The sequence below is a fragment of the Taudactylus pleione genome, unplaced genomic scaffold (assembly GCF_031769625.1).
Source record: "Taudactylus pleione unplaced genomic scaffold, aTauple2 ptg000282l, whole genome shotgun sequence".
Classification (NCBI taxonomy): domain Eukaryota; kingdom Metazoa; phylum Chordata; class Amphibia; order Anura; family Myobatrachidae; genus Taudactylus; species Taudactylus pleione.
Window position 1 is genome coordinate 13,243,092 of NW_028284684.1, and position 19,016 is coordinate 13,262,107.

General features: G+C 39.1%; 6 non-coding genes across 6 annotated transcripts; all 6 read left to right on the plus strand.

The window, feature by feature from the left end:
• Nucleotides 1-960: 960 nt before the first annotated feature.
• Nucleotides 961-1,032, plus strand: TRNAD-GUC (transfer RNA aspartic acid (anticodon GUC)). Its single transcript has one exon. It is a non-coding gene; the product is annotated as a tRNA-Asp (tRNA).
• Nucleotides 1,033-2,974: 1,942 nt separating this feature from the next.
• On the plus strand, nt 2,975-3,046 carry TRNAD-GUC (transfer RNA aspartic acid (anticodon GUC)). The gene has a single exon. It is a non-coding gene; the product is annotated as a tRNA-Asp (tRNA).
• Nucleotides 3,047-4,988: 1,942 nt separating this feature from the next.
• TRNAD-GUC (transfer RNA aspartic acid (anticodon GUC)) lies at nt 4,989-5,060 on the plus strand. Its single transcript has one exon. It is a non-coding gene; the product is annotated as a tRNA-Asp (tRNA).
• A 7,979-nt stretch (nt 5,061-13,039) lies between these two features.
• TRNAD-GUC (transfer RNA aspartic acid (anticodon GUC)) lies at nt 13,040-13,111 on the plus strand. The gene has a single exon. It is a non-coding gene; the product is annotated as a tRNA-Asp (tRNA).
• Nucleotides 13,112-15,053: 1,942 nt separating this feature from the next.
• Nucleotides 15,054-15,125, plus strand: TRNAD-GUC (transfer RNA aspartic acid (anticodon GUC)). The gene has a single exon. It is a non-coding gene; the product is annotated as a tRNA-Asp (tRNA).
• A 1,942-nt stretch (nt 15,126-17,067) lies between these two features.
• TRNAD-GUC (transfer RNA aspartic acid (anticodon GUC)) lies at nt 17,068-17,139 on the plus strand. The gene has a single exon. It is a non-coding gene; the product is annotated as a tRNA-Asp (tRNA).
• Nucleotides 17,140-19,016: the final 1,877 nt, after the last annotated feature.

Below are 19,016 nucleotides of genomic sequence, written 5' to 3' on the forward strand. Positions count from 1 at the left end.
TCCTCGCAAGCCTGATGGTCACGATAATCGCGATGGGCTCCAGGCCACTCGCAAAAGCTGTGGGAGGTCACCCACAGCTTAGCGAGTGGCCTGATGAAAGAAAAAAACAAATACAAAACATAAAAAACCGCCCTTGTTCTGAGCAAGCACTCACTAGCAGCAAGCGGCTCTGAATCAGGCCCTATATCAGCTATAATCTAAAAGATATTGCTTAGAACATGTACAACATGGCAAATCCAGCATTTATTGGACTTTATATTCAGGATTCCCATGTATTAAAATTGTATGGTATAGAATATCCAGAAAATGCATAGATATTTATTGGTGCCTTAAAAGAAGAGTGAATATATACATATATTTTTTTTTTTTAATTAAGTTGGAAACAGTAGCTGAATAATAGAATAAATTATCAATTTTTATAGCATTCACATAATTTGGGCATAATTTAGCAGAAGAGATTTGGAGTTTAATATTCCTCATGCAGAGCTACCATTGGTCTCTAGCATAATAGTCTTTTAGCCATTCAAGGATTTCTAAGCAAATTCTAATTAGAAAAAAGTTGATAAGGGGTAATGGGTTTTGCTAAATTCATTTGAGCTTTTTAAAGGATCTTGAATTACTAAATATACAATCAAGCATCAGAAATGGTCAACCATAAATCAATTCATAGAAATACCTATAAACACTGGCAAATCAACAGTAAAATCCTAGAACATCTCAGTCCAGGGATTATCGGACATGGGTAGAGTAAGAAAATGATAGCTGGGGCAATTTCTATAAGCATTTGACCTAGCTCATGATGCAGAAGAATCGACATGGATCTGATATATGGTGAAAGAGTACACTAACAAATTGATGTATAAATGATTTCAATCATTTTCATTACCCAAGGAAATTATAACAACTCTTAGTTGAACATCACTTTTCTGGACTGGACCAGAAATCACAGCACACAGCCGATCCTCGTTAGTATAGTGGTGAGTATCCCCGCCTGTCACGCGGGAGACCGGGGTTCAATTCCCCGACGGGGAGGCTATAACTTTTATTTCTCCAATATTACATTTCAGACACAGTGGAAAAATAATAATACAAATGTTATGGCATGCATAAATAACAACCCAAACTATAATATATTGAGATGTGTACTTAAAGGAAACCCTCATAGATCCATACAAATGGAATAGCAGATAGAGAAAACAAAATGTACCAACTGTAATGATATACTTCTATTACCATTTGTTGGCGTTAGGTGGCTATGGAATAAATCAGAATGGTTTGGTATTTTGGGAAGGTTTATACATACTTACATTTTTATATGTAGAAATAAAATATAGGCAAGGAGGTTGGCATATTGGTGTATGCCACTTTTTGGAATGAAAACTGCACACATTTTCTAGGACATCAAACTACAACATTCAGAATTATTTTGACATTTCTAGCATTGAAAGACCACATTGTTGGGCCCCATTCTCAAGAACAGTATAGGTCAAGTAACTTCTCAAGCAATTTTCTTGTGCTGTCTAAGCCCAACTCCATGAGGTGGGTCCTCAAGACCCAAATTCCATTTTGCAATGGTTAGTAGAATGGATTTTATTTTTTAACAAGCACTTCATTTACATGTCTTTGGCAAGCACCCAAAAATTTTCCTAAGGACTATGGGCATGATTCAGGCACACTCGCAAGCGCACAACACTCGTAAGTGGTTCGACGGTCCCCCACTACCCATGCGCCACCTCCGGCGTGTGCATGCGCAAGATCCGTCCAGCGACGGCTGCTCCATCGATATGGGTCTAGCTACAAGACGGAGCGGCTGTCAATGTTGATTGATAACTCACCGCGTTTTGTATGCGGGGAGGGGGGGGTGGCTGCACAAATGCAGGCATTCCCTTAGGAACGCCTGGTGTTTGTGGGTGGCCCTACTGACATCACTAGTGATGTCAGTAGTGGACTTCCTGTTCTATTAGAGCAGGAAGTTTACTCGGGCTTGTGAGAGCTCAGACCCTTCCACAGGGTCTCCTCGCAAGCCTGATGGTCACGATAATCGCGATGGGCTCCAGGCCACTCGCAAAAGCTGTGGGAGGTCACCCACAGCTTAGCGAGCGGCCTGATGAAAGAAAAAAACAAATACAAAACATAAAAAACCGCCCTTGTTCTGAGCAAGCACTCACTAGCAGCAAGCGGCTCTGAATCAGGCCCTATATCAGCTATAATCTAAAAGATATTGCTTAGAACATGTACAACATGGCAAATCCAGCATTTATTGGACTTTATATTCAGGATTCCCATGTATTAAAATTGTATGGTATAGAATATCCAGAAAATGCATAGATATTTATTGGTGCCTTAAAAGAAGAGTGAATATATACATATATATATTTTTTTTAATTAAGTTGGAAACAGTAGCTGAATAATAGAATAAATTATCAATTTTTATAGCATTCACATAATTTGGGCATAATTTAGCAGAAGAGATTTGGAGTTTAATATTCCTCATGCAGAGCTACCATTGGTCTCTAGCATAATAGTCTTTTAGCCATTCAAGGATTTCTAAGCAAATTCTAATTAGAAAAAAGTTGATAAGGGGTAATGGGTTTTGCTAAATTCATTTGAGCTTTTTAAAGGATCTTGAATTACTAAATATACAATCAAGCATCAGAAATGGTCAACCATAAATCAATTCATAGAAATACCTATAAACACTGGCAAATCAACAGTAAAATCCTAGAACATCTCAGTCCAGGGATTATCGGACATGGGTAGAGTAAGAAAATGATAGCTGGGGCAATTTCTATAAGCATTTGACCTAACTCATGATGCAGAAGAATCGACATGGATCTGATATATGGTGAAAGAGTACACTAACAAATTGATGTATAAATGATTTCAATCATTTTCATTACCCAAGGAAATTATAACAACTCTTAGTTGAACATCACTTTTCGGGACTGGACCAGAAATCACAGCACACAGCCAATCCTCGTTAGTATAGTGGTGAGTATCCCCGCCTGTCACGCGGGAGACCGGGGTTCAATTCCCCGACGGGGAGGCTATAACTTTTATTTCTCCAATATTCCATTTCAGACACAGTGGAAAAATAATAATACAAATGTTATGGCATGCATAAATAACAACCCAAACTATAATATATTGAGATGTGTACTTAAAGGAAACCCTCATAGATCCATACAAATGGAATAGCAGATAGAGAAAACAAAATGTACCAACTGTAATGATATACTTCTATTACCATTTGTTGGCGTTAGGTGGCTATGGAATAAATCAGAATGGTTTGGTATTTTGGGAAGGTTTATACATACTTACATTTTTATATGTAGAAATAAAATATAGGCAAGGAGGTTGGCATATTGGTGTATGCCACTTTTTGGAATGAAAACTGCACACATTTTCTAGGACATCAAACTACAACATTCAGAATTATTTTGACATTTCTAGCATTGAAAGACCACATTGTTGGGCCCCATTCTCAAGAACAGTATAGGTCAAGTAACTTCTCAAGCAATTTTCTTGTGCTGTCTAAGCCCAACTCCATGAGGTGGGTCCTCAAGACCCAAATTCCATTTTGCAATGGTTAGTAGAATGGATTTTATTTTTTAACAAGCACTTCATTTACATGTCTTTGGCAAGCACCCAAAAATTTTCCTAAGGACTATGGGCATGATTCAGACACACTCGCAAGCGCACAACACTCGTAAGTGGTTCGACGGTCCCCCACTACCCATGCGCCGCCTCCGGCGTGTGCATGCGCAAGATCCGTCCAGCGACGGCTGCTCCATCGATATGGGTCTAGCTACAAGACGGAGCGGCTGTCAATGTTGATTGATAACTCACCGCGTTTTGTATGCGGGGAGGGGGGGGTGGCTGCACAAATGCAGGCATTCCCTTAGGAACGCCTGGTGTTTGTGGGTGGCCCTACTGACATCACTAGTGATGTCAGTAGTGGACTTCCTGTTCTATTAGAGCAGGAAGTTTACTCGGGCTTGTGAGAGCTCAGACCCTTCCACAGGGTCTCCTCGCAAGCCTGATGGTCACGATAATCGCGATGGGCTCCAGGCCACTCGCAAAAGCTGTGGGAGGTCACCCACAGCTTAGCGAGCGGCCTGATGAAAAAAAAAAACAAATACAAAACATAAAAAACCGCCCTTGTTCTGAGCAAGCACTCACTAGCAGCAAGCGGCTCTGAATCAGGCCCTATATCAGCTATAATCTAAAAGATATTGCTTAGAACATGTACAACATGGCAAATCCAGCATTTATTGGACTTTATATTCAGGATTCCCATGTATTAAAATTGTATGGTATAGAATATCCAGAAAATGCATAGATATTTATTGGTGCCTTAAAAGAAGAGTGAATATATACATATATATATATTTTTTAATTAAGTTGGAAACAGTAGCTGAATAATAGAATAAATTATCAATTTTTATAGCATTCACATAATTTGGGCATAATTTAGCAGAAGAGATTTGGAGTTTAATATTCCTCATGCAGAGCTACCATTGGTCTCTAGCATAATAGTCTTTTAGCCATTCTAGGATTTCTAAGCAAATTCTAATTAGACAAAAGTTGATAAGGGGTAATGGGTTTTGCTAAATTCATTTGAGCTTTTTAAAGGATCTTGAATTACTAAATATACAATCAAGCATCAGAAATGGTCAACCATAAATCAATTCATAGAAATACCTATAAACACTGGCAAATCAACAGTAAAATCCTAGAACATCTCAGTCCAGGGATTATCGGACATGGGTAGAGTAAGAAAATGATAGCTGGGGCAATTTCTATAAGCATTTGACCTAGCTCATGATGCAGAAGAATCGACATGGATCTGATATATGGTGAAAGAGTACACTAACAAATTGATGTATAAATGATTTCAATCATTTTCATTACCCAAGGAAATTATAACAACTCTTAGTTGAACATCACTTTTCTGGACTGGACCAGAAATCTCAGCACACAGCCAATCCTCGTTAGTATAGTGGTGAGTATCCCTGCCTGTCACGCGGGAGACCGGGGTTCAATTCCCCGACGGGGAGGCTATAACTTTTATTTCTCCAATATTCCATTTCAGACACAGTGGAAAAATAATAATACAAATGTTATGGCATGCATAAATAACAACCCAAACTATAATATATTGAGATGTGTACTTAAAGGAAACCCTCATAGATCCATACAAATGGAATAGCAGATAGAGAAAACAAAATGTACCAACTGTAATGATATACTTCTATTACCATTTGTTGGCGTTAGGTGGCTATGGAATAAATCAGAATGGTTTGGTATTTTGGGAAGGTTTATACATACTTACATTTTTATATGTAGAAATAAAATATAGGCAAGGAGGTTGGCATATTGGTGTATGCCACTTTTTGGAATGAAAACTGCACACATTTTCTAGGACATCAAACTACAACATTCAGAATTATTTTGACATTTCTAGCATTGAAAGACCACATTGTTGGGCCCCATTCTCAAGAACAGTATAGGTCAAGTAACTTCTCAAGCAATTTTCTTGTGCTGTCTAAGCCCAACTCCATGAGGTGGGTCCTCAAGACCCAAATTCCATTTTGCAATGGTTAGTAGAATGGATTTTATTTTTTAACAAGCACTTCATTTACATGTCTTTGGCAAGCACCCAAAAATTTTCCTAAGGACTATGGGCATGATTCAGACACACTCGCAAGCGCACAACACTCGTAAGTGGTTCGACGGTCCCCCACTACCCATGCGCCGCCTCCGGCATGTGCATGCGCAAGATCCGTCCAGCGACGACTGCTCCATCGATATGGGTCTAGCAACAAGACGGAGCGGCTGTCAATGTTGATTGATAACTCACCGCGTTTTGTATGCGGGGAGGGGGGGGTGGCTGCACAAATGCAGGCATTCCCTTAGGAACGCCTGGTGTTTGTGGGTGGCCCTACTGACATCACTAGTGATGTCAGTAGTGGACTTCCTGTTCTATTAGAGCAGGAAGTTTACTCGGGCTTGTGAGAGCTCAGACCCTTCCACAGGGTCTACTCGCAAGCCTGATGGTCACGATAATCGCGATGGGCTCCAGGCCACTCGCAAAAGCTGTGGGAGGTCACCCACAGCTTAGCGAGCGGCCTGATGAAAGAAAAAAACAAATACAAAACATAAAAAAACGCCCTTGTTCTGAGCAAGCACTCACTAGCAGCAAGCGGCTCTGAATCAGGCCCTATATCAGCTATAATCTAAAAGATATTGCTTAGAACATGTACAACATGGCAAATCCAGCATTTATTGGACTTTATATTCAGGATTCCCATGTATTAAAATTGTATGGTATAGAATATCCAGAAAATGCATAGATATTTATTGGTGCCTTAAAAGAAGAGTGAATATATACATATATATATTTTTTTTAATTAAGTTGGAAACAGTAGCTGAATAATAGAATAAATTATCAATTTTTATAGCATTCACATAATTTGGGCATAATTTAGCAGAAGAGATTTGGAGTTTAATATTCCTCATGCAGAGCTACCATTGGTCTCTAGCATAATAGTCTTTTAGCCATTCTAGGATTTCTAAGCAAATTCTAATTAGAAAAAAGTTGATAAGGGGTAATGGGTTTTGCTAAATTCATTTGAGCTTTTTAAAGGATCTTGAATTACTAAATATACAATCAAGCATCAGAAATGGTCAACCATAAATCAATTCATAGAAATACCTATAAACACTGGCAAATCAACAGTAAAATCCTAGAACATCTCAGTCCAGGGATTATCGGACATGGGTAGAGTAAGAAAATGATAGCTGGGGCAATTTCTATAAGCATTTGACCTAGCTCATGATGCAGAAGAATCGACATGGATCTGATATATGGTGAAAGAGTACACTAACAAATTGATGTATAAATGATTTCAATCATTTTCATTACCCAAGGAAATTATAACAACTCTTAGTTGAACATCACTTTTCTGGACTGGACCAGAAATCACAGCACACAGCCGATCCTCGTTAGTATAGTGGTATCCCCACCTGTCACGCGGGAGACCGGGGTTCAATTCCCCGACGGGGAGGCTATAACTTTTATTTCTCCAATATTCCATTTCAGACACAGTGGAAAAATAATAATACAAATGTTATGGCATGCATAAATAACAACCCAAACTATAATATATTGAGATGTGTACTTAAAGGAAACCCTCATAGATCCATACAAATGGAATAGCAGATAGAGAAAACAAAATGTACCAACTGTAATGATACACTTCTATTACCATTTGTTGGCGTTAGGTGGCTATGGAATAAATCAGAATGGTTTGGTATTTTGGGAAGGTTTATACATACTTACATTTTTATATGTAGAAATAAAATATAGGCAAGGAGGTTGGCATATTGGTGTATGCCACTTTTTGGAATGAAAACTGCACACATTTTCTAGGACATCAAACTACAACATTCAGAATTATTTTGACATTTCTAGCATTGAAAGACCACATTGTTGGGCCCCATTCTCAAGAACAGTATAGGTCAAGTAACTTCTCAAGCAATTTTCTTGTGCTGTCTAAGCCCAACTCCATGAGGTGGGTCCTCAAGACCCAAATTCCATTTTGCAATGGTTAGTAGAATGGATTTTATTTTTTAACAAGCACTTCATTTACATGTCTTTGGCAAGCACCCAAAAATTTTCCTAAGGACTATGGGCATGATTCAGACACACTCGCAAGCGCACAACACTCGTAAGTGGTTCGACGTCCCCCACTACCCATGCGCCGCCTCCGGCGTGTGCATGCGCAAGATCCGTCCAGCGACGGCTGCTCCATCGATATGGGTCTAGCTACAAGACGGAGCGGCTGTCAATGTTGATTGATAACTCACCGCGTTTTGTATGCGGGGAGGGGGGGGTGGCTGCACAAATACAGGCATTCCCTTAGGAATGCCTGGTGTTTGTGGGTGGCCCTACTGACATCACTAGTGATGTCAGTAGTGGACTTCCTGTTCTATTAGAGCAGGAAGTTTACTCGGGCTTGTGAGAGCTCAGACCCTTCCACAGGGTCTCCTCGCAAGCCTGATGGTCACGATAATCGCGATGGGCTCCAGGCCACTCGCAAAAGCTGTGGGTAGTCACCCACAGCTTAGCGAGCGGCCTGATGAAAGAAAAAAACAAATACAAAACATAAAAAACCGCCGTTATTCTGAGCAAGCACTCACTAGCAGCAAGCGGCTCTGAATCAGGCCCTATATCAGCTATAATCTAAAAGATATTGCTTAGAACATGTACAACATGGCAAATCCAGCATTTATTGGACTTTATATTCAGGATTCCCATGTATTAAAATTGTATGGTATAGAATATCCAGAAAATGCATAGATATTTATTGGTGCCTTAAAAGAAGAGTGAATATATACATATATATATTTTTTTTAATTAAGTTGGAAACAGTAGCTGAATAATAGAATAAATTATCAATTTTTATAGCATTCACATAATTTGGGCATAATTTAGCAGAAGAGATTTGGAGTTTAATATTCCTCATGCAGAGCTACCATTGGTCTCTAGCATAATAGTCTTTTAGCCATTCAAGGATTTCTAAGCAAATTCTAATTAGAAAAAAGTTGATAAGGGGTAATGGGTTTTGCTAAATTCATTTGAGCTTTTTAAAGGATCTTGAATTACTAAATATACAATCAAGCATCAGAAATGGTCAACCATAAATCAATTCATAGAAATACCTATAAACACTGGCAAATCAACAGTAAAATCCTAGAACATCTCAGTCCAGGGATTATCGGACATGGGTAGAGTAAGAAAATGATAGCTGGGGCAATTTCTATAAGCATTTGACCTAGCTCATGATGCAGAAGAATCGACATGGATCTGATATATGGTGAAAGAGTACACTAACAAATTGATGTATAAATGATTTCAATCATTTTCATTACCCAAGGAAATTATAACAACTCTTAGTTGAAAATCACTTTTCTGGACTGGACCAGAAATCACAGCACACAGCTGATCCTCATTAGTATAGTGGTGAGTATCCCCGCCTGTCACGCGGGAGACCGGGGCTCAATTCCCCGACGGGGAGGCTATAACTTTTATTTCTCCAATATTCCATTTCAGACACAGTGGAAAAATAATAATACAAATGTTATGGCATGCATAAATAACAACCCAAACTATAATATATTGAGATGTGTACTTAAAGGAAACCCTCATAGATCCATACAAATGGAATAGCAGATAGAGAAAACAAAATGTACCAACTGTAATGATATACTTCTATTACCATTTGTTGGCGTTAGGTGGCTATGGAATAAATCAGAATGGTTTGGTATTTTGGGAAGGTTTATACATACTTACATTTTTATATGTAGAAATAAAATATAGGCAAGGAGGTTGGCATATTGGTGTATGCCACTTTTTGGAATGAAAACTGCACACATTTTCTAGGACATCAAACTACAACATTCAGAAATATTTTGACAATTCTAGCATTGAAAGACCACATTGTTGGGCCCCATTCTCAAGAACAGTATAGGTCAAGTAACTTCTCAAGCAATTTTCTTGTGCTGTCTAAGCCCAACTCCATGAGGTGTGTCCTCAAGACCCAAATTCCATTTTGCAATGGTTAGTAGAATGGATTTTATTTTTTAACAAGCACTTCATTTACATGTATTTGGCAAGCACCCAAAAATTTTCCTAAGGACTATGGGCATGATTCAGACACACTCGCAAGCGCACAACACTCGTAAGTGGTTCGACGGTCCCCCACTACCCATGCGCCGCCTCCGGCGTGTGCATGCGCAAGATCCGTCCAGCGACGGCTGCTCCATCGATATGGATCTAGCTACAAGACGGAGCGGCTGTCATTGTTGATTGATAACTCACCGCAATTTGTATGCGGGGAGGGGGGGGTGGCTGCACAAATGCAGGCATTCCCTTAGGAACGCCTGGTGTTTGTGGGTGGCCCTACTGACATCACTAGTGATGTCAGTAGTGGACTTCCTGTTCTATTAGAGCAGGAAGTTTACTCGGGCTTGTGAGAGCTCAGACCCTTCCACAGGGTCTCCTCGCAAGCCTGATGGTCACGATAATCGCGATGGGCTCCAGGCCACTCGCAAAAGCTGTGGGAGGTCACCCACAGCTTAGCGAGTGGCCTGATGAATGAAAAAAACAAATACAAAACATAAAAAACCGCCCTTGTTCTGAGCAAGCACTCACTAGCAGCAAGCGGCTCTTAATCAGGCCCTATATCAGCTATAATCTAAAAGATATTGCTTAGAACATGTACAACATGGCAAATCCAGCATTTATTGGACTTTATATTCAGGATTCCCATGTATTAAAATTGTATGGTATAGAATATCCAGAAAATGCATAGATATTTATTGGTGCCTTAAAAGAAGAGTGAATATATACATATATATATTTTTTTTAATTAAGTTGGAAACAGTAGCTGAATAATAGAATAAATTATCAATTTTTATAGCATTCACATAATTTGGGCATAATTTAGCAGAAGAGATTTGGAGTTTAATATTCCTCATGCAGAGCTACCATTGGTCTCTAGCATAATAGTCTTTTAGCCATTCAAGGATTTCTAAGCAAATTCTAATTAGAAAAAAGTTGATAAGGGGTAATGGGTTTTGCTAAATTCATTTGAGCTTTTTAAAGGATCTTGAATTACTAAATATACAATCAAGCATCAGAAATGGTCAACCATAAATCAATTCATAGAAATACCTATAAACACTGGCAAATCAACAGTAAAATCCTAGAACATCTCAGTCCAGGGATTATCGGACATGGGTAGAGTAAGAAAATGATAGCTGGGGCAATTTCTATAAGCATTTGACCTAGCTCATGATGCAGAAGAATCGACATGGATCTGATATATGGTGAAAGAGTACACTAACAAATTGATGTATAAATGATTTCAATCATTTTCATTACCCAAGGAAATTATAACAACTCTTAGTTGAAAATCACTTTTCTGGACTGGACCAGAAATCACAGCACACAGCTGATCCTCATTAGTATAGTGGTGAGTATCCCCGCCTGTCACGCGGGAGACCGGGGCTCAATTCCCCGACGGGGAGGCTATAACTTTTATTTCTCCAATATTCCATTTCAGACACAGTGGAAAAATAATAATACAAATGTTATGGCATGCATAAATAACAACCCAAACTATAATATATTGAGATGTGTACTTAAAGGAAACCCTCATAGATCCATACAAATGGAATAGCAGATAGAGAAAACAAAATGTACCAACTGTAATGATATACTTCTATTACCATTTGTTGGCGTTAGGTGGCTATGGAATAAATCAGAATGGTTTGGTATTTTGGGAAGGTTTATACATACTTACATTTTTATATGTAGAAATAAAATATAGGCAAGGAGGTTGGCATATTGGTGTATGCCACTTTTTGGAATGAAAACTGCACACATTTTCTAGGACATCAAACTACAACATTCAGAATTATTTTGACAATTCTAGCATTGAAAGACCACATTGTTGGGCCCCATTCTCAAGAACAGTATAGGTCAAGTAACTTCTCAAGCAATTTTCTTGTGCTGTCTAAGCCCAACTCCATGAGGTGGGTCCTCAAGACCCAAATTCCATTTTGCAATGGTTAGTAGAATGGATTTTATTTTTTAACAAGCACTTCATTTACATGTCTTTGGCAAGCACCCAAAAATTTTCCTAAGGACTATGGGCATGATTCAGACACACTCGCAAGCGCACAACACTCGTAAGTGGTTCGACGGTCCCCCACTACCCATGCGCCGCCTCCGGCGTGTGCATGCACAAGATCCGTCCAGCGACGGCTGCTCCATCGATATGGATCTAGCTACAAGACGGAGCGGCTGTCAATGTTGATTGATAACTCACTGCAATTTGTATGCGGGGAGGGGGGGGTGGCTGCACAAATGCAGGCATTCCCTTAGGAACGCCTGGTGTTTGTGGGTGGCCCTACTGACATCACTAGTGATGTCAGTAGTGGACTTCCTGTTCTATTAGAGCAGGAAGTTTACTCGGGCTTGTGAGAGCTCAGACCCTTCCACAGGGTCTCCTCGCAAGCCTGATGGTCACGATAATCGCGATGGGCTCCAGGCCACTCGCAAAAGCTGTGGGAGGTCACCCACAGCTTAGCGAGCGGCCTGATGAAAGAAAAAAACAAATACAAAACATAAAAAACCGCCCTTGTTCTGAGCAAGCACTCACTAGCAGCAAGCGGCTCTTAATCAGGCCCTATATCAGCTATAATCTAATAGATATTGCTTAGAACATGTACAACATGGCAAATCCAGCATTTATTGGACTTTATATTCAGGATTCCCATGTATTAAAATTGTATGGTATAGAATATCCAGAAAATGCATAGATATTTATTGGTGCCTTAAAAGAAGAGTGAATATATACATATATATATTTTTTTTAATTAAGTTGGAAACAGTAGCTGAATAATAGAATAAATTATCAATTTTTATAGCATTCACATAATTTGGGCATAATTTAGCAGAAGAGATTTGGAGTTTAATATTCCTCATGCAGAGCTACCATTGGTCTCTAGCATAATAGTCTTTTAGCCATTCAAGGCTTTCTAAGCAAATTCTAATTAGAAAAAAGTTGATAAGGGGTAATGGGTTTTGCTAAATTCATTTGAGCTTTATAAAGGATCTTGAATTACTAAATATACAATCAAGCATCAGAAATGGTCAACCATAAATCAATTCATAGAAATACCTATAAACACTGGCAAATCAACAGTAAAATCCTAGAACATCTCAGTCCAGGGATTATCGGACATGGGTAGAGTAAGAAAATGATAGCTGGGGCAATTTCTATAAGCATTTGACCTAGCTCATGATGCAGAAGAATCGACATGGATCTGATATATGGTGAAAGAGTACACTAACAAATTGATGTATAAATGATTTCAATCATTTTCATTACCCAAGGAAATTATAACAACTCTTAGTTGAACATCACTTTTCTGGACTGGACCAGAAATCACAGCACACAGCTGATCCTCGTTAGTATAGTGGTGAGTATCCCCGCCTGTCACGCGGGAGACCGGGGTTCAATTCCCCGACGGGGAGGCTATAACTTTTATTTCTCCAATATTCCATTTCAGACACAGTGGAAAAATAATAATACAAATGTTATGGCATGCATATATAACAACCCAAACTATAATATATTGAGATGTGTTCTTAAAGGAAACCCTCATAGATCCATACAAATGGAATAGCAGATAGAGAAAACAAAATGTACCAACTGTAATGATATACTTCTATTACCATTTGTTGGCGTTAGGTGGCTATGGAATAAATCAGAATGGTTTGGTATTTTGGGAAGGTTTATACATACTTACATTTTTATATGTAGAAATAAAATATAGGCAAGGAGGTTGGCATATTGGTGTATGCCACTTTTTGGAATGAAAACTGCACACATTTTCTAGGACATCAAACTACAACATTCAGAATTATTTTGACATTTCTAGCATTGAAAGACCACATTGTTGGGCCCCATTCTCAAGAACAGTATAGGTCAAGTAACTTCTCAAGCAATTTTCTTGTGCTGTATAAGCCCAACTCCATGAGGTGGGTCCTCAAGACCCAAATTCCATTTTGCAATGGTTAGTCGAATGGATTTTATTTTTTAACAAGCACTTCATTTACATGTCTTTGGCAAGCACCCAAAAATTTTCCTAAGGACTATGGGCATGATTCAGACACACCCGCAAGCGCACAACACTCGTAAGTGGTTCGACGGTCCCCCACTACCCATGCGCCGCCTCCGGCGTGTGCATGCACAAGATCCGTCCAGCGACGGCTGCTCCATCGATATGGGTCTAGCTACAAGACGGAGCGGCTGTCAATGTTGATTGATAACTCACCGCGTTTTGTATGCGGGGAGGGGGGGGTGGCTGCACAAATACAGGCATTCCCTTAGGAACGCCTGGTGTTTGTGGGTGGCCCTACTGACATCACTAGTGATGTCAGTAGTGGACTTCCTGTTCTATTAGAGCAGGAAGTTTACTCGGGCTTGTGAGAGCTCAGACCCTTCCACAGGGTCTCCTCGCAAGCCTGATGGTCACGATAATCGCGATGGGCTCCAGGCCACTCGCAAAAGCTGTGGGTAGTCACCCACAGCTTAGCGAGCGGCCTGATGAAAGAAAAAAACAAATACAAAACATAAAAAAACGCCGTTATTCTGAGCAAGCACTCACTAGCAGCAAGCGGCTCTGAATCAGGCCCTATATCAGCTATAATCTAAAAGATATTGCTTAGAACATGTACAACATGGCAAATCCAGCATTTATTGGACTTTATATTCAGGATTCCCATGTATTAAAATTGTATGGTATAGAATATCCAGAAAATGCATAGATATTTATTGGTGCCTTAAAAGAAGAGTGAATATATACATATATATATTTTTTTTAATTAAGTTGGAAACAGTAGCTGAATAATAGAATAAATTATCAATTTTTATAGCATTCACATAATTTGGGCATAATTTAGCAGAAGAGATTTGGAGTTTAATATTCCTCATGCAGAGCTACCATTCGTCTCTAGCATAATAGTCTTTTAGCCATTCAAGGATTTCTAAGCAAATTCTAATTAGAAAAAAGTTGATAAGGGGTAATGGGTTTTGCTAAATTCATTTGAGCTTTTTAAAGGATCTTGAATTACTAAATATACAATCAAGCATCAGAAATGGTCAACCATAAATCAATTCATAGAAATACCTATAAACACTGGCAAATCAACAGTAAAATCCTAGAACATCTCAGTCCAGGGATTATCGGACATGGGTAGAGTAAGAAAATGATAGCTGGGGCAATTTCTATAAGCATTTGACCTAGCTCATGATGCAGAAGAATCGACATGGATCTGATATATGGTGAAAGAGTACACTAACAAATTGATGTATAAATGATTTCAATCATTTTCATTACCCAAGGAAATTATAACAACTCTTAGTTGAACATCACTTTTCTGGACTGGACCAGAAATCACAGCACACAGCCGATCCTCGTTAGTATAGTGGTGAGTATCCCCGCCTGTCACGCGGGAGACCGGGGTTCAATTCCCCGACGGGGAGGCTATAACTTTTATTTCTCCAATATTCCATTTCAGACACAGTGGAAAAATAATAATACAAATGTTATGGCATGCATAAATAACAACCCAAACTATAATATATTGAGATGTGTTCTTAAAGGAAACCCTCATAGATCCATACAAATGGAATAGCAGATAGAGAAAACAAAATGTACCAACTGTAATGATATACTTCTATTACCATTTGTTGGCGTTAGGTGGCTATGGAATAAATCAGAATGGTTTGGTATTTTGGGAAGGTTTATACATACTTACATTTTTATATGTAGAAATAAAATATAGGCAAGGAGGTTGGCATATTGGTGTATGCCACTTTTTGGAATGAAAACTGCACACATTTTCTAGGACATCAAACTACAACATTCAGAATTATTTTGACATTTCTAGCATTGAAAGACCACATTGTTGGGCCCCATTCTCAAGAACAGTATAGGTCAAGTAACTTCTCAAGCAATTTTCTTGTGCTGTCTAAGACCAACTCCATGAGGTGGGTCCTCAAGACCCAAATTCCATTTTGCAATGGTTAGTAGAATGGATTTTATTTTTTAACAAGCACTTCATTTACATGTCTTTGGCAAGCACCCAAAAATTTTCCTAAGGACTATGGGCATGATTTAGACACACTCGCAAGCGCACAACACTCGTAAGTGGTTCGACGGTCCCCCACTACCCATGCGCCGCCTCCGGAGTGTGCATGCGCAAGATCCGTCCAGCGACGGCTGCTCCATCGATATGGGTCTAGCTACAAGACGGAGCGGCTGTCAATGTTGATTGATAACTCACCGCATTTTGTATGCGGGGAGGGGGGGGTGGCTGCACAAATACAGGCATTCCCTTAGGAACGCCTGGTGTTTGTGGGTGGCCCTACTGACATCACTAGTGATGTCAGTAGTGGACTTCCTGTTCTATTAGAGCAGGAAGTTTACTCGGGCTTGTGAGAGCTCAGACCCTTCCACAGGGTCTCCTCGCAAGCCTGATGGTCACGATAATCGCGATGGGCTCCAGGCCACTCGCAAAAGCTGTGGGTAGTCACCCACAGCTTAGCGAGCGGCCTGATGAAAGAAAAAAACAAATACAAAACATAAAAAAACGCCGTTATTCTGAGCAAGCACTCACTAGCAGCAAGCGGCTCTGAATCAGGCCCTATATCAGCTATAATCTAAAAGATATTGCTTAGAACATGTACAACATGGCAAATCCAGCATTTATTGGACTTTATATTCAGGATTCCCATGTATTAAAATTGTATGGTATAGAATATCCAGAAAATGCATAGATATTTATTGGTGCCTTAAAAGAAGAGTGAATATATACATATATATTTTTTTTTTAATTAAGTTGGAAACAGTAGCTGAATAATAGAATAAATTATCAATTTTTATAGCATTCACATAATTTGGGCATAATTTAGCAGAAGAGATTTGGAGTTTAATATTCCTCATGCAGAGCTACCATTGGTCTCTAGCATAATAGTCTTTTAGCCATTCAAGGATTTCTAAGCAAATTCTAATTAGAAAAAAGTTGATAAGGGATAATGGGTTTTGCTAAATTCATTTGAGCTTTTTAAAGGATCTTGAATTACTAAATATACAATCAAGCATCAGAAATGGTCAACCATAAATCAATTCATAGAAATACCTATAAACACTGGCAAATCAACAGTAAAATCCTAGAACATCTCAGTCCAGGGATTATCGGACATGGGTAGAGTAAGAAAATGATAGCTGGGGCAATTTCTATAAGCATTTGACCTAGCTCATGATGCAGAAGAATCGACATGGATCTGATATATGGTGAAAGAGTACACTAACAAATTGATGTATAAATGATTTCAATCATTTTCATTACCCAAGGAAATTATATCAACTCTTAGTTGAAAATCACTTTTCTGGACTGGACCAGAAATCACAGCACACAGCTGATCCTCGTTAGTATAGTGGTGAGTATCCCCGCCTGTCACGCGGGAGATCTGGGTTCAATTCCCCGACGGGGAGGCTATAACTTTTATTTCTCCAATATTCCATTTCAGACACAGTGGAAAAATAATAATACAAATGTTATGGCATGCATAAATAACAACCCAAACTATAATATATTGAGATGTGTACTTAAAGGAAACCCTCATAGATCCATACAAATGGAATAGCAGATAGAGAAAACAAAATGTACCAACTGTAATGATATACTTCTATTACCATTTGTTGGCGTTAGGTGGCTATGGAATAAATCAGAATGGTTTGGTATTTTGGGAAGGTTTATACATACTTACATTTTTATATGTAGAAATAAAATATAGGCAAGGAGGTTGGCATATTGGTGTATGCCACTTTTTGGAATGAAAACTGCACACATTTTCTAGGACATCAAACTACAACATTCAGAATTATTTTGACATTTCTAGCATTGAAAGACCACATTGCTGGGCCCCATTCTCAAGAACAGTATAGGTCAAGTAACTTCTCAAGCAATTTTCTTGTGCTGTCTAAGCCCAACTCCATGAGGTGGGTCCTCAAGACCCAAATTCCATTTTGCAATGGTTAGTAGAATGGATTTTATTTTTTAACAAGCACTTCATTTACATGTCTTTGGCAAGCACCCAAAAATTTTCCTAAGGACTATGGGCCTGATTCAGACACACTCGCAAGCGCACAACACTCGTAAGTGGTTCGACGGTCCCCCACTACCCATGCGCCGCCTCCGGCGTGTGCATGCGCAAGATCCATCCAGCGACGGCTGCTCCATCGATATGGGTCTAGCTACAAGACGGAGCGGCTGTCAATGTTGATTGATAACTCACCGCGTTTTGTATGCGGGGAGGGGGGCGTGGCTGCACAAATGCAGGCATTCCCTTAGGAACGCCTGATGTTTGTGGGTGGCCCTACTGACATCACTAGTGATGTCAGTAGTGGACTTCCTGTTCTATTAGACCAGGAAGTTTACTCGGGCTTGTGAGAGCTCAGACCCTTCCACAGGGTCTCCTCGCAAGCCTGATGGTCACGATAATCGCGATGGGCTCCAGGCCACTCGCAAAAGCTGTGGGAGGTCACCCACAGCTTAGCGAGCGGCCTGATGAAAGAAAAAAACAAATACAAAACATAAAAAACCGCCCTTGTTCTGAGCAAGCACTCACTAGCAGCAAGCGGCTCTGAATCAGGCCCTATATCAGCTATAATCTAAAAGATATTGCTTAGAACATGTACAACATGGCAAATCCAGCATTTATTGGACTTTATATTCAGGATTCCCATGTATTAAAATTGTATGGTATAGAATATCCAGAAAATGCATAGATATTTATTGGTGCCTTAAAAGAAGAGTGAATATATACATATATATTTTTTTTTTAATTAAGTTGGAAACAGTAGCTGAATAATAGAATAAATTATCAATTTTTATAGCATTCACATAATTTGGGCATAATTTAGCAGAAGAGATTTGGAGTTTAATATTCCTCATGCAGAGCTACCATTCGTCTCTAGCATAATAGTCTTTTAGCCATTCAAGGATTTCTAAGCAAATTCTAATTAGAAAAAAGTTGATAAGGGGTAATGGGTTTTGCTAAATTCATTTGAGCTTTTTAAAGGATCTTGAATTACTAAATATACAATCAAGCATCAGAAATGGTCAACCATAAATCAATTCATAGAAATACCTATAAACACTGGCAAATCAACAGTAAAATCCTAGAACATCTCAGTCCAGGGATTATCGGACATGGGTAGAGTAAGAAAATGATAGCTGGGGCAATTTCTATAAGCATATGACCTAGCTCATGATGCAGAAGAATCGACATGGATCTGATATATGGTGAAAGAGTACACTAACAAATTGATGTATAAATGATTTCAATCATTTTCATTACCCAAGGAAA